At 45.6% G+C, this 15,576-nt stretch overlaps 1 protein-coding gene across 1 annotated transcript in view; it reads right to left on the reverse strand.

Annotated features, from left to right (window-relative positions):
• FREM2 (FRAS1 related extracellular matrix 2) overlaps positions 1-15,576 on the reverse strand; it is a 374,871-nt gene that overhangs the window by 91,170 nt on the left and 268,125 nt on the right. The window lies entirely within an intron of this gene.

The following is a 15,576-nucleotide window of genomic DNA, read 5'->3' on the forward strand; positions in this document are numbered from 1 at the left end:
TAAGTGATGCACATCCGGCATCATTAGTTATATCGTAGTGTGACACCAACGTGCGACCCTGATTGAGCGTTAAAATGTTGGTCGCTGACACGTCGTTCACTTTCTAAAAATTGCACGTCAGGTTGTTCATCGTACCCGGGGCAGCATACATCGCTCCGTGTGATACCCCGGGAACGATGAACGCATCTTACCTGCGTCCCGCCTGCAATGCGGAAGGAAGGAGGTGGGCGGGATGTTTACGTCCCACTCATCTCCGCCCCTCCGCTTCTATTGCCAGCTGCCGTGTGACGTGGCTGTGACACCGAACGTCCTTCCCACTCCAGGAAGTGGATGTTCGCCGCCCACAGCGAGGTCGTTAGGAAGGTAAGTACGTGTGACGGGGGGGTTACTCATTTGTGCGACACGGGTAACAAATTGCTCGAGCCGCACAAACGAGATCGCATATGAAATTGAAACATGTAAAGCAGTCTTTACTCAACATATTCCACTCCACAAGACACAGACTCTAATCAGTTGTCGCGGGCGGGGAGGAGGGTGTCAGCACACCGCGCTCACCCCTTCTGCTCGGGTCCGGCGGCCGCCGCTGCTCAGTGGTGGCTCGAGCTGTGGGCCGGATCCCGGGGGTTCTCGAGCGGCACTCCTCGCCCGTGAGTGAAAGGGGGATTTGGGGTGTTGAGATAATGTCCGTGACGCCACCCACGGTTGTGGTGATTTGTAGCACCACCGCTGCTCAATATGGGGATCCCGGGAATGGTGATGTGGAGCAGCTAGGTGTTGTGTTGCCCCTCCGTGGGTAGGGGTTGGTGATCCCGGGGCCCGATGATGATATGTAGGATGCAGGGCCTGGTGGGCGCAGGGACGCGGGGGCAGCGCTGTGCCTTGCGGCACTGTGGTACTCACTCAGCCTGAGACAGTGACACAGTTCTCGGTAAACAGACGGCTGGTTGGTCGGTCCCACGGACGGCTGCACTTGCTCACCCAGTCGGTAGCGGTGATGTCCCTTTTCCTTGCACCTAATGTTGTCTGTTGGTTGCGATGGATTCCCACCGGTAACCCACTCCCCGGCTTCAAGCTGGACCGGAGGAGCTCTACTCTTTGCCCGCAGGCGCTGGCCCTCAGAAACTGGTGCCCTGGCGGTGGCGGTGTCTCTGTTGTACAGGTTGGGCTGTTGCCTTCACTCGGGACTTGGTTGTTGGGGGATCTACGTCCCCTTCACTGACGGATTTGGCAAGTTTGGCGACTCCTAGCCTTGCCGGGGTCCGAGAGGCCCCTGCCCTGGTGCTGACTGTCTTTTGGTACGCTGCTCCAGACCGCCGGGTCACTACCCGTCCGCGGTCCTTCCAGGAACTTCCAAACGGTCACCCCTTCAGACAATCACCACTGTTGCTGACCTTGCTGACCCTGTCCTGCACACAGCTGGACACACTTCAAGCTTCCTTTCTGTAACTGTTCTCACTTTTCTTCAGCTTCTCTTACTCCTCCTTTACCACTTCCACTTCACTTCACTACTTTCACTTCCTTAGCTCATCTTAGCTGTTTACTCAAGCTCTCCCCTGAGCTGACTCTCCTCACTCCTTCCACTACCTCCTCCAAACTCTATCTGCCTGGTTTCTTCCCGCCTCCAGAGCTGTGAACTCCTTGGTGGGCGGAGCCAACCGCCTGGCCCACCCCCTGGTGTGAACATCAGCCCCTGGAGGAAGGCAACAAGGATTTTAGTTTAGCTTTGGTGTTCCTAACTGGGATGTAGGGTGTGATGGTGCAGTGACCTGTGACCCCTGGCTTGCCCAGGGCGTCACACACTCACAAAAGATAAAATGGAAACAAAATAAAATTCATTGTATAAATCTAAAATATTACCATCCAAAGTCACAAAATAAAAAGATGTTGGTTTTTATATATATATATATATATATATATATATATATATATATATATATATATATATATATATATATATATATATTAGTAGATAAAAAGTAGATCTGAGAACACACATGGTACATCACCATCTGCAGAATTATTAGGCATGTCATGATTTTATGCCGGTTTTAACTCCAAGTTGTATACGCTTGATTAGTGATTGGATGAAGCAGATCAGGTGATATGTATCTGTAATAGGGAAGGAGGGAGGATGTGCCCTAAGAAGAGCAACACCCTCTATCAAGGTGTGCAGAATTATTACCTAAAATGTTTCCTTCAGGCAAAATGGACAGAAAGAAAGATTTAGCTAATTCAGAAAAGTAAATAATTGTTTACAAGTCTAACAAAGGAACATTGCTAAAATGTTAAGATGTGATCACAGAAACATCAAAAGTTTTTCGTGTCAACAGTTTGGCAAAACAAATGTGATGAGACAAAAAGATGCACATGAACTAACAAGGATTTAAGAGGAATCAAACGTGAAGTGACCAGGAGCCCATTATTCTCCAGGGCTGTCATATTCCAGGACTGTAACCTCCCTTGATAGCCCAGAGGTTCAAGGTGTCCAGTGCTCAGAGACATGGCCGAGGAGAGAAGGCTGAAACTGACCATCAAGAAATATCTGAAGACAGATTTTCAAAGGTTTTATGGTGTGATGAGATTAAAGTGACTCATGACAGACCTGATGGACGGACCATGGCTGGATCAGTAATGGGCACAGACCTCCTCTTCAACTCAGACGCCAGCAAGGTGGAAGTGAAGTACTACTTTGGGCTGGTATTATTTAACATGAGCTATTTGGACCTTTTCAGGTTGAAGATGGACTAAAAGTCAATTCCTAAACCTACCGACGTTTTTTTAGATGACACTTTCTTCATGCAGCGGTATAGGAAAAGTCTGCATCTTTCAAAAAAAACAATGACTTTTACGTAGGACAATGCTCCATCACATGCAAAGAAGTCTCCACTGCTCGGCTGCCAGTATGGTCTGAGAGATTAAAGAATAATGACAAACCCTCTTGAGAACTTGTGGGCCCTTCTTAAATGGGAGATTTACGATGAAGGAAAACAGTCACCTCTCTGAACAGTGTCTGGGGGGCTGTGGTTGGTGCTGCCCAAAACGTTAATCATCAATAGATTCAGAAACTGAAAGACTCCATGGATGTAAAGTTTGAGACGGTTACTGAAAACAAGTTACTGTATATTGCTCACTGATATTCTCACTTTAACAGATGAAAAAAAACACAATTTGAAATGGAAAACTTTACATTTTTCAATTTAATAATACTGTGTTTTCCTAAAAATAAGCCCTATCCCAAAAATAAGCCCTAGTAGGATTTTTGGGGCTTTTTTTTGAGTATGCTTAAAATATAAGTCCTACTCCAAAAGTAAGCTCTAGTTGCAATTCCGTAAGGAAGTGTCCAGGCAGGAAAAAAAAGTTAAAGAATACAACAGGACTCTTCATCAAAGAAAGCAAACATCCCAAAAAGATAGTAGACATCACCCCAAAAAATAAAACAGACCCCAAACAATTACAGTTGGCAACTGCCGATGGTGGATGGTCTCTTACACAGACATCTGCATCGCTGTCAGGTCCCTCGTCATTCCAGCTGCATTACACTGGAGCTCTCACACACAGATCGGGTACCAATATCACTCCGCAAGAGTGATACTGCTTCCAGTCACCAGGGGTCGCCAACCGCTGTAGAATGCAGAGGAACCTGACAGCAATGCAGATTTGTATGTGAGAGCGCATTTACTTGCCAACTCTAATTTTTTGGGGTCTAGTAAGTCTGATTCTTTTAGGGGGGGCCTTCTTTGTTTTGGGGGTAAACTTAGCAGTGCATAGAGAATAAAAATGTAAGCAGGTAATTCACATTTTTGTAAATATAGTATGCACCCACCACTATAGGATTGGTTCTGTACCATGAGAACAGCAAATCAGATAAGAAATATGCATTTGAACCAGTAATAGAATTAAAATAAAATATTGATGTTCCAGAATGTGATGGCAGGATTAGATTTGAATAAATGTTGATTTTTTTGTTGAAGAATAAATGTGGATTGTTTTTCATGGGAAAATATAAGACCTTCTCTGAAAATAAGCCCTAGCGCATCTCTCAGCGCAAAACATAATATAAGATCTTGTCTAATTTTCGGGGAAACAAGATATTGGCCCAATAATTCTGCATACATAACCTCACTTTTATTTTCTTAAATATTCAGGAATATTAACCTTTTGTATTGACCAACAGCTTTGTAGTTGTTCAGAAATAATAATCATCAAAAATGCAGGGGCTCAGTATAAGAATAGGGACATATATTTGTTACTATTTGCATCATTTTCACTTGACTGTGGCTTGAGTACTCACAATTAAAGTTCATCTTAGAAGGTCGTCAGACTGGGTTTTTCTAACCGAATTTAAGACCTGGAGATATTACCAAACTAAGCATGCATAACATTGCTACTCCTGGAAGGATATCTTGGCACATTAAGCTTCCACATTCCTGAGAAATTAAAGCAATACAAAGCCACAGTCAACCTCCCATGATGAGTAGCCTAAAACAAGTGGTGAATATCTAGCAGATACTGTATGTGCAAATGTAAACATTTTTAAAGGGGTTTTGCTACAATATGCCATTATTTGATTGGTGCAGATCTGACTGCAGGAACTACTACAGTTCTCAAAAGTAAAGAAACCATGTTTTTTCCCTTTGGATTAAACCCTCAAGTTTAGAAAAATTACAGCATGGGTCTACCTAAGGCTATGTGCGCACGCTGCGTACTGTCCCTGCAGAAATTTCTGCAGCGATTTGAACAGCACACATGCGCTTCAAATCGCTGCAGAAAGAGTCCGTAATGAGAAAAAAAAAGCCGATTCCATGCGCTCTGAGTGCAGCCCCTCCCATAGACAGAGCGGGGGATGCATGCAGAGCACATGAAAGAAGTGACATGTCACTTCTTAGAACACGCGCTTCGGGCAGCAGCTGAAGCGCTGCGCTCTAATACGCCACGTGCGCACGTCTCCTGCATAATCTTCATAGATTATGCTGGGGACGCAGGACGCATGCAGTTACGCTGCGGTGCAGATCGCAGCATAACTGCATGTAAATACGCAACGTGCGCACATAGCCTAATACTACATAGATTTCGGCACCATTTTGCAAAAAATTTGTCAGATACTCAACATGTAAACACTCCCTAAATGTCAAAGAGCTCTTCCACATATTTGTAATGCTAGCAGTGTTTCATTTATGGGGATATCAGACATGTCATTCTCCATAAAGAAAGACTTTACCGCTTAAACCTCAGTCAGAAGCCTCTTACAGCCAAATCACATCTTTTGCTTTGCACCAAGGAGGGGCAACATCCTGAAACATGTCTGCAAATCGAGATTCTGGCAAGTCATGTGGCAAGGCTCGTTAAAGGATCAATAGTGACCTTAATTGATTGCTACTTCCAATAGGTGGCACTAGAGGTCAAGACTCAAGTCCTCTTCCTCTCTGAAGAGGGAATTTGCATATTTAAGGGGACACTACTTTGACAACCCATTCTTAAATATTTAATTCCCCAAAGTAAAACATAAACACCAAATACATTCTCTAATGATACCATTCCAGCAATGATGGCACCAGTTTTCTGAAGGCTCATGTGCATCCAATCATCCATCAATCACTATTTGGCAGCTGCTTTCTCACTTCCTTTGAATGTCAGAGGTTTGTCAATTTGAATCGGGAGCATAGCACCTCAAAAATGGCCACTGACTGGGCTCAGGCCTCACGTGGCATAACAATGTCTAGAGGGCAGTAGTCAGTAAAAGTGACATTTTGGGTTGAATTTGGGAAACTTCTGGTCATATTAGCTTTGTTGAGCTATGTAAATTGTTCTGGTTCCAGCAGAAAGTACCTAAACTTTGCTACTATTTTGTAATAGGGGTTGGGTGATTTTGAACAGTAAAATATTAATCTTTGCTTACATTTAACCTATTGAACGTCCCCAAGCAAATGAGTTAAATAATTTTATGAAGAAATCCTTCTCCCGTCTATATTTTTCCGTATGCTAAATTGAGGTTCGTTATAACAGCTGGGTCATAGTCAGTCAGTGGAAGGATTTTGTAATAAAGCCAATGTGGTTGTGTTTGATGTGGTTTAAATTAGCTTCTGAGCTTCGGAACAGTAATCTTAGCACCTTTCATCTTCTGTTCATTGTTGGCATAACTCATACAATTAGATATGAAATCTATCTTACTATATACGTTGCCAGATTGAGGGCATTTTATAATAAAAGTATTTTCGCCACCACTTGACAACCACCTTCGTAATTTCTCATGTGCCCCTGATAAAAAAAACAACACATCCAGATGCAAAGACATTTTCCAAACCAGCACCATTCCAGAGATGATGGAGTTGTGTCTCCTGGTAGTCATATGACATTAAAGCCTGCTTTACACGTTGCAATTTCGCATATGATATCGTATGCGATTTGCAACGCCCCCATCGTATGTGTGGCACGTTCAATTTGTTGAACGTGCCGCACAAACGATTAACCCCCGTCACACGTACTTACCTTCCATACGACCTCGATGTGGGCGGCGAACGTCCACTTCCTGGAGTGGGAGGGATGTTCGGCGTCACATCGACGTCACGCGGCAGCCGGCCAATAGAAGCGGAGGGGCGGGCTGAGCGGGACTTAAACATCCTGCCCACCTCCTTCCTTCCGCATTGTGGGCCGGGAGCCGCAGGACGTAGGTAAGATCTGTTGATCGTTCCCGGGGTGTCACATACTGCGATGTATGCTACCCCACGGTACGATGAACAATCTGACGTGCAATTCTAGAGAAAGGTACGATGTGTATGCGATGAACATTTTAACGTTCAATCGCAATCGCACGTCCCTGTCACACACTACAATGTAACTTACGATGCCGGATGTGCGTCACTTATGACGTGACCCCGCCGACACATCGTAAGATATATTGCAGCGTGTAAAGCCGGCTTAAGACACATGAGTGCTGCAGCCTGTCAGTGATCAGTGATGGACTACAGCCTTCACATCTTATGTCAGACAGACGTGTGAAGGCTACAGCCGATCAGCCACCATGGACTGGCTGCAGTGCTCACATGACAAAACATTGTCACCTGACACAGTGCCGACATCTCTGGAATGGTGCCCATCCGGGAAATGAGTATGCATTATTTAATTTTATTTGTGGCACTTTAGAATTTAAGAAGGGATTGATTGAAAACATTCAGGCAAGTCCTTACATACAGTTCCCAATTTCAGTGAGTATCACACAGGACCCATATATGTGGAAAGTCTTGGTCCAGATTGACCTAGTCCAGATTCACTACAATCACATTTCCTATGAGTTCACTATATGTATGCCTTTTTCCAAAAGGCATTCTATTTTGGCAAACAATGGCAGCTATGTTTCTCTACCTGGGGCCAATTTAGCAGAAATTTAGTATAAGGGTATGTGCAGACGATCCGGATGACACTGCTTTCTAGACACAATGTCATCCCTCTTATGGACACGCGAGTGTTCTCCATAGGAGAACGCAACGTCAGTGCCCACAATCAGGGTTCTAGGCACAATAGACTTTCGCTGTATTCTCCCCGTTAAAACACTCATAGAATAGTAGAGTTGAAAGGGAGCTCAAGGGCCATCGGGTCCAACCCATTTCGAGGTTGCAGGTTTTCCTAGATTATCCAAGTTATATGTCTATCCTGCTTCCGCTTAAAGAATTCCATTGATGGAGAGCTAACTACCTCCCGTGATAGCCTGTTCCACTCTCTGATTGCCCTCACTACCTCCTGTGGTCGCCTGTTCCACTCTCTCTGACTGCCCTCACCGTCAGAAAGTTTTTCCTAATGTCTAATCTGAATCTCCTTGCTTTTAGTGTCATCCCGTTGCTTCTTGTTCTTCCTTGTGCTAATGAGAATAGGGTGGATCCCTCTGCACTGTGAAGACCTTTTAAATATTTGTAGACCGCTATTAAGTCTTCTCTCAGCCCTCTCTTTTGCAAACTAAACATTCCTAGTTCTTTTAGCCGGTCTTCATATGACATGGTTTGCAGACCTTCTACAATCTTGGTGGCATCTTCGCAAGCATAAATTGACATAATGTAGCTTGGAAAGCCGCCCTACATGTCAGTTTACACTGTAGAAAAAAAAGCACAATGGGAAGGAGATTTCTATAAATCCCATCCACTGTGCTTCTACCGCACAACGCTGCATCCAAAATGCTGCTGACACTGATTGTGGGAACGAACCCTTAAGGGTGCTTTACACGAGATGACGGATCGTGCGCTGCATCGTCGGGGGTCACGGTTTTCGTGACGCACATCCGGCATCATACACGACATCGTCTCGTGTGAAACCTCTGAGCGACGCAGCAAATTGTGAGTCGTGTACTCGTCGCTCAGTTTCATAATATCGTTTATTTTTACTTGTGCCGGTTGTTCATCGTTCCCGTGGCAGCACAATGAACTCTGCTTACCTGCGTCCCACGGCTCCCGCCGACTATGCGGAAGGAAGGGGGTGGGCGGGATGTTTACATCCCGCTCATCTCCGCCCCTCCGCTTCTATTGGCTGGTGGCTGTGACGTTGCTGTGACGCCGAACGTCCCTCCCCATTCAGGAAGTGGACGTTCGCCGCCCACAGCGAGGTCGCTCAGCAGGTAAGTACGTGTGACGGGGGTTTCACGACTTTGTGCGATATGGGCAGCGATTTGCCCGTGACGCACAAACGACGGGGACGGGTACGATCGATTGTGAAATCGCACAATCGGTCGTCCCGTGTAAAGAAGGCTTTAGTTTAACACATACGAGATTCATAGTTCCAGTACAGACTGTGATGCACGGACCGCCTGCGGGGCTACTGTCCTTATCTCTCCAGCCTCATAAACATATATGAGGCTGTTGAGTTCAGATTAGGAGATCTGCATCCGTTAACAAAATCACATCCTGCACACAGACCATGAAAAATAGACATGTGAATGCAGCAATAGACTTATGACTGGTTTAACTCTGCCACAAGGACAGACATTTTTGGCAAGCAGCTCTCCAATTTGGCTCATATAGGGTGTTTTAAAGTACGAAGATCCTATTGTCTGAAACATTTATGTCTTGATAGGTCAACGTAAAACAGTCCCTTTAAAGGAAAGCATGTTATTGAATGGGGGGGAGGGGAATGCTTAAACGATTAATGTATATTGTTTTAAGGGAGAAAATGTAGTAAAACATGTAATTTATTGATTTGATAATTATTTAGGTCTTAAGAGTCCAGTAGGTGGTGCTAATCTATTGCTGACAGCATTTCTTCCCGTATGAGTGTGCATACCAAAATAACTGATTAGGATTGTCCATATATATTTATGAGCTCAGCTCCTCCTGCTCTATAACACGCTGCCCGCAGATCTGGGTTGGCAAGAGGCCTAAAATTCCTTTGAAAGTTCGTAAAAATAGGGCATTTTTTTGTTCTGTCTGTAAAATGAATTTAAGGCATCCGTGATATTTTTAAATCATAGTGGTCACACATCGATGTAAAGCTCATAAAGAAGGCTTTTCTCAAATACCTTGTGTAGTCAATTCTGCCTCTGAGCGGCGCTATTGTGGCCCGCTCATCCCCATCACATGACCCCCGGGCTCCATGACCTCTGAGATCCGGTGATGTCACGTCAACTTCCGGTTGACCTAACATCAGCGAAGCCAACCCCAGTTTTCCTGAGTGACTGGGCTGTGTGCGTTGTTACACTGCTCATCACAGCCCAGCATCACTCCTGCTAAAGGTGTTCTGCAGCGAAGGAGAGAGCGCGTGAGATGCTGGGCTGAGACGAGCCTTGAACCTCCACCCACAGCCCAATCACTCAGGGAGACTGGGGCCCACCTCAGTGACTTTGCTTTAGTAGTCTTTTACTAGGCATTGCCCCCACTAGCCAGATTCCTACTCCACACTGATGAGGGGCAAATACCCCGAAACGGCTGTCTGTGGATGGATACCATGTTTGGTATAGGTGGTCTCCTTGACTGGAGACTGCCCTTCCCGTGGTTGTTCCTTCCCGTTGAAAGACCTGGCTAGTTTCCTGCCAGCGTTGAGAAACACGTGATGGTGTCTCCGCGGCTTTCTTATTTGCATACTTCCCAGGGGGCAATGCTCTAGAATCACTGCGTTGAGAAACACGTGATGGTGTCTCCGCAGTGGATATGTTGATCTCCGTAAGGTCAACAATGCTTGCTTAAGTAGTCTTTTACTAGGCATTGCCCCCACTAGCCAGATTCCTACTCCACACTGATGAGGGGCAAATACCCCGAAACGGCTGTCTGTGGATGGATACCATGTTTGGTATAGGTGGTCTCCTTGACTGGAGACTGCCCTTCCCGTGGTTGTTCCTTCCCGGTGAAAGACCTGGCTAGTTTCCTGCCAGCGTTGAGAAACACGTGATGGTGTCTCCGCGGCTTTCTTATTTGCATACTTCCCAGGGGGCAATGCTCTAGAATCACTGCGTTGAGAAACACGTGATGGTGTCTCCGCAGTGATTATGTTGATCTCCCTAAGGTCAACAATGCTTGCTTAAGTAGTCTTTTACTAGGCATTGCCCCCACTAGCCAGATTCCTACTCCACACTGATGAGGGGCAAATACCCCGAAACGGCTGTCTGTGGATGGATACCATGTTTGGTATAGGTGGTCTCCTTGACTGGAGACTGCCCTTCCCGTGGTTGTTCCTTCCCGGTGAAAGACCTGGCTAGTTTCCTGCCAGCGTTGAGAAACACGTGATGGTGTCTCCGCGGCTTTCTTATTTGCATACTTCCCAGGGGGCAATGCTCTAGAATCACTGCGTTGAGAAACACGTGATGGTGTCTCCGCAGTGGATATGTTGATCTCCCTAAGGTCAACAATGCTTGCTTAAGCAATCACTCAGGGAGACTGGGGCCCACCTCAGTGACGTTGGGTCAACTGGAAGTTGACATGGCATCACCGGATCTCAGAGGTCATAGATAGAGATGAGCAAACCCGGGGTTCGGTTTTCAAACCGAACGACATAAAAAAACAAAGAGTTCGGGTTCGGAGTTTGGATGCTTTACGTGCAAACTCTACTCGCACGAGCATCGCTGTGCTTAGGTAAAAGCAGCATGCTCTTAGGATTGTGACCCTTGGGTCTCTTGAAATATTCTAAAGGGTGCTTTACACGCTGCAACATCGCTGGTGATTGCTAGCGATGTCGCGCGGCGATAGCACCCGCCCCCGTTGTTCGTGCGACATTTGGTGATCGCTGCCGTAGCGAACATTATCACTATGGCAGCATCACACACACATACCTTTTCAGCGACGTCGCTGTGACTGCCGAACAATCCCTCCTTCAAGGGGAGGTGTGTTCAGCGTCATAGCGATGTCACTGCGGCGTCACTAAGCGGCCGCCCAATAGCAGAGGAGGGGAGGAGATGAGCGGCCGGAACTTGCCGCCCACCTCCTTCCTTCCTCATTGCCGGAGAACGGCAGGTAAGGAGATGTTTGTCGTTCCTGCGGTGTCACACGTAGCGATGTGTGGTGCTGCAGGAACGACGAACAACCTCGCTACTGACCAGACAACGATTTATGGTAAATGAACGACGTGTTACAGACCAACGATTTTTAACTCTTTTGAGATCGTTTAAGGTCGCTCCTAGCTGTCACACGCTGCGATGTCGCTAACGACGCCGGATGTGCGTCACAAACACCATGACCCCGACGATATATCGTTAGCGATGTCGCAGCGTGTAAAGCACCCTTAACTGAACCAACAAGTTGGAATATGCGGTACCAGTATATAGGTACTTGTAATTTAGAGGCTGCTCCATGATAACATATTTTTGAAAGACGTCCATCTAATATTTAGTTTTGAGGATGGTATTAAATGCATCGTAATTGCACATTTTGGAAGTCATCCTTCAGAAAAATATGATCATATGTCTCCCACCACTTCTGCTCGAGTGCCATAAAGGCATGTTTTATTTGCCTTTTTTATTACCAAATCATAATTGACACCAATGACGAAGAGATAATAAATGAACAATTTAGAAAAAGAACAAAGATTATTTGCTTTCAAAATTGCCCATTGGCATGTGAACACTGTACTTATACCATACTTAGACTGTTCCTAGCTACTCCTATTTATAATGAGGATTCCATAATTACTGAGATGAAAAGAATATTTCTCCTGTCTGCTTCCTACAAAATACTTATAAAACTACCATAATTCCAGTGAGAGAACTCCAATCCTGCAGTATTATTGTGTCCCAGAAATACAATAACAAGCAAAAGGGTAACAGTGTTTTGAACTTTTGACTTTCAGGCTCCACTACAGCTACAGCTCACCATCCACTACAGCTTTGAGCGTGAGACTAGCTTCATTTTATAGACAATCATTTTGGCTATCTCATACATAAATTTGACTTTCAACGATTTAGCATATGATTAGATATGCAGATTCTTGTCATGTCACCACATTGTTACTGTTTTGCTCCTAAAAATCTAAATTTTCCTTTTTAATAATTTGAAAATCCACTTTTGGATTTTAACACTGCCTGAATCCTTCTGGGCATGGTCTCAATCAGATTCAAGCATGTCTTGACTGAAACTTGATCTCAGGTCTCTTCTACACGTTCCCAATGTTGGTGCGTACTGGTCAACTCACTTAGGTATGTATACAGCTTTTTCTTCAACTCTACCCACAAGTGTTTGATTGTGTTGAGGTCTGGGGACTGTGGGAGCAAATCCAGGACCTCTATGTCATTGTCATTGAACTATTTATTTGCCAATCTCGACGTATGCTTCGGGATGTTGATCCGCTGGAACATTATCTCGTCATTTGATACCCATAGTACTTGTGGGACGCCCTGGCAAAACCAGGTAGTCACACATAGGCCCCCGCATAACATCCTCCATCACCTAGGTAACATACAGCCGACCTGAAATCCTAGTTGCCCCCCCTTAGGGCAAGACAGGCACACCAGTGGGCGGGACCAGGCGGTTAGGGAACGCCCACCTAGGGGTCTAGACAGCCCGGGGTGGGAAAAACAACAGATTAAGTTTGTAGTTCAAGTGGAGAGGAGTGTAAGCTAGAACTAGGTGTAGCTCCAGCAGAGGAAGTTCAAGTTGAACGGTGCCAGGGTTGGAGCCCTGGAACCTTGGCTAGGTGGCAGACAGTGGTCTCCCGTCAGCAGGAGACGGGAAAACGGCTTGGCAGAGCCGAGGAGGAGCCCACCGGTACCGACACCGGAGACCCGACCGGAACCGTGCATAGAGGGGGTACTCGGACCCTGAAGCCAGAACCGAAACCAGCGGCCTAGTTAATTAACCGATTGAAGGCAGGATTACAGGTCCTATCCCAACCAAAGTCCCAAAAGCAGACAACCACCCACAGAGAGGGATAGGGCAACCGCCAGGGCCCATAGATCCCTCGGGTCAGCGTCAGCAGGCACGGCTCCTTAGGCACACAGAAAGCCGGGAGCGGACTCCTGAGTTCCAAACCAGGCAGCCTACAATACACAAAAACAGTGCAGAAGAAAGGACAGCGACCATCAGCCTGTGTGGGCGGACCAAAGTACAACCGGCCGCGGTAGCTGGCCACCAGCACCTTGGTTTACCAAAAGACTCGTGTGATTCATTCAATAGTGAGTAACCAACTATCCCCTGGTCCATCTGGGCGTGCAAGCCCCTGCCGTCGCCATACCCTGCACAGAGACACTGGGCCCCGAGGCAACCATCCCTACCCACGGAGGGGTTAACATCCGGCTGCCATTACATCTCCCCCAGGTATCCCATGACAGCAGCGGTGGTGTCCCACTTCACCACACACCGTGGGTGGCGTCACAGACATTCTACAATCAATCCCGTACAAATTCGTCCCCCTTTTATTCGGAGTGACCGCTCGACCCCCGGGTCCGGGGAACCCTTCGAGATGTACCATAGGCCCCGGATCCGAGCAGCGCCGGCTGCTGGGACGGGGGCGGCACACCCCAGTGTATGAAGTAACTTGTCTTGTAGGATACTCATATATAACTCAGCATTATGACCACCATCGATCTTGGTCAGTCAGGTATTGAAACACCATTGGCTGTGAAACAACTCCATATTATCAGGCTTCTTAAACTGAACTTGAGCGATCCTTCAATTTCTCAATAAGTTAGCCCCTTTTTTCCTTGTTTCTTACAGACTTATTTGCACTTATCACAGTCTAGTGTCTTGACTTTCATTTTGTTACTTCATATTACCCATTTCCAATTTTCTACTATGCACTTTTTGAACTTTTTTGCACACTCAGGCAGACGCTTTTTATGACGATATTAAAATTGAGGCTTCTTCAGCCTTTTTTCGGGCCACCATTCCAGACTTGTGTAATGTGCATCGCAGAGTGCTTGTATCGACGTCTGTGAGCTCACTATTATGAAGCATACCAGTCACTTCCACTTCTATATTTGTCACACCAGAACTGATAAACCTTGTCATGAGCCCAAATTTTCAGGTACAGCCATTAAGTATATAGCGTTAGCTTTATACTTATATTCTTTCTTTTCTCTTTGATTTTTTTTTATTACCCGGGTGGGCCAGACCCAGATTGTTACCCAGAGTTCTCTGATAACTCCGGGCCCGGGGTCAGTACTCGGGTTCTTTTTAACTCGCGCGGATCTGGACTATTACAGTCTAGGTGCGCCCATCACTACTGTTAGAAAAAACAAGGATAAAAAGTGGAAAAATGTCCGCGCTGCTGTGCCAATAAAGAGTTTATTCTAAATAAGACCAATGCAGGGTGGTTTATTCTACGCGTTTCGGAGATAACCCCTTTTCCTTCATCAGGAAATTCACCATTTTGGATTTCCTGATGAAGGAGAGGGGTTATCTCCGAAACGCGTAGAATAAACCACCCTGCATTGGTCTTATTTGGAATTAACTCTTTATTGGCTCAGCAGCGCGGAAATTTTTCCACGTTTTATCCTTGTTTTTTCTTGTTTCTGCCTTTGGCATGTGGAGTCTGCAACAGCTGATACATGCTTTAATACTGGTTGTGTGTCACACAACCATCTCAGATGAGTGGTTTTCATTAACCCTTACTGTTGTTATCCTGGTAAGACCCTTTATGCGCTTTTTATATCCACAGTTTTTTTTTACTATCATCACTACTGTTGACAGTGACCCATTTAATTAAAACATAATTTTTCCGAGACCTCCTTATTGATGAGCTATTCTTAGAACAGATCAGCAATATTAGATCAGTGGGAGGCCGATTCCCAGCTCCACCAATGATCACCAGAAGAAGGGACCATGGCGGTCGGTAGTGACACAGCTCTTTGCACTGTGTAGTGCCCATAAAAGGTATTGCAAGCTATTTACCATTCACTTGTATGGCAATATTAATTGGAAAAAAATCCCAAATGCAACATCTCATAAGAAACATATATGGCCTAGCAAATAGAAGTGAGAGTGGGATTAACCCCTAACGCTATATTCCTTTATTAACTTATTAATAATAATAATAATAATAATAATAATTTCCTTTATTTAGTAACTGATATGTCATGGTAACTTTAAAGGGATTGTCCACTACTAGGACAACCACTTGTGATTCCACATGCATGTTTCCCCCAGGTAAAATAAAAAAGACTATACTTCCCATATG

Source organism: Anomaloglossus baeobatrachus, chromosome 2 (genome assembly GCF_048569485.1).
Source record: "Anomaloglossus baeobatrachus isolate aAnoBae1 chromosome 2, aAnoBae1.hap1, whole genome shotgun sequence".
In the NCBI taxonomy this organism is placed as follows: domain Eukaryota; kingdom Metazoa; phylum Chordata; class Amphibia; order Anura; family Aromobatidae; genus Anomaloglossus; species Anomaloglossus baeobatrachus.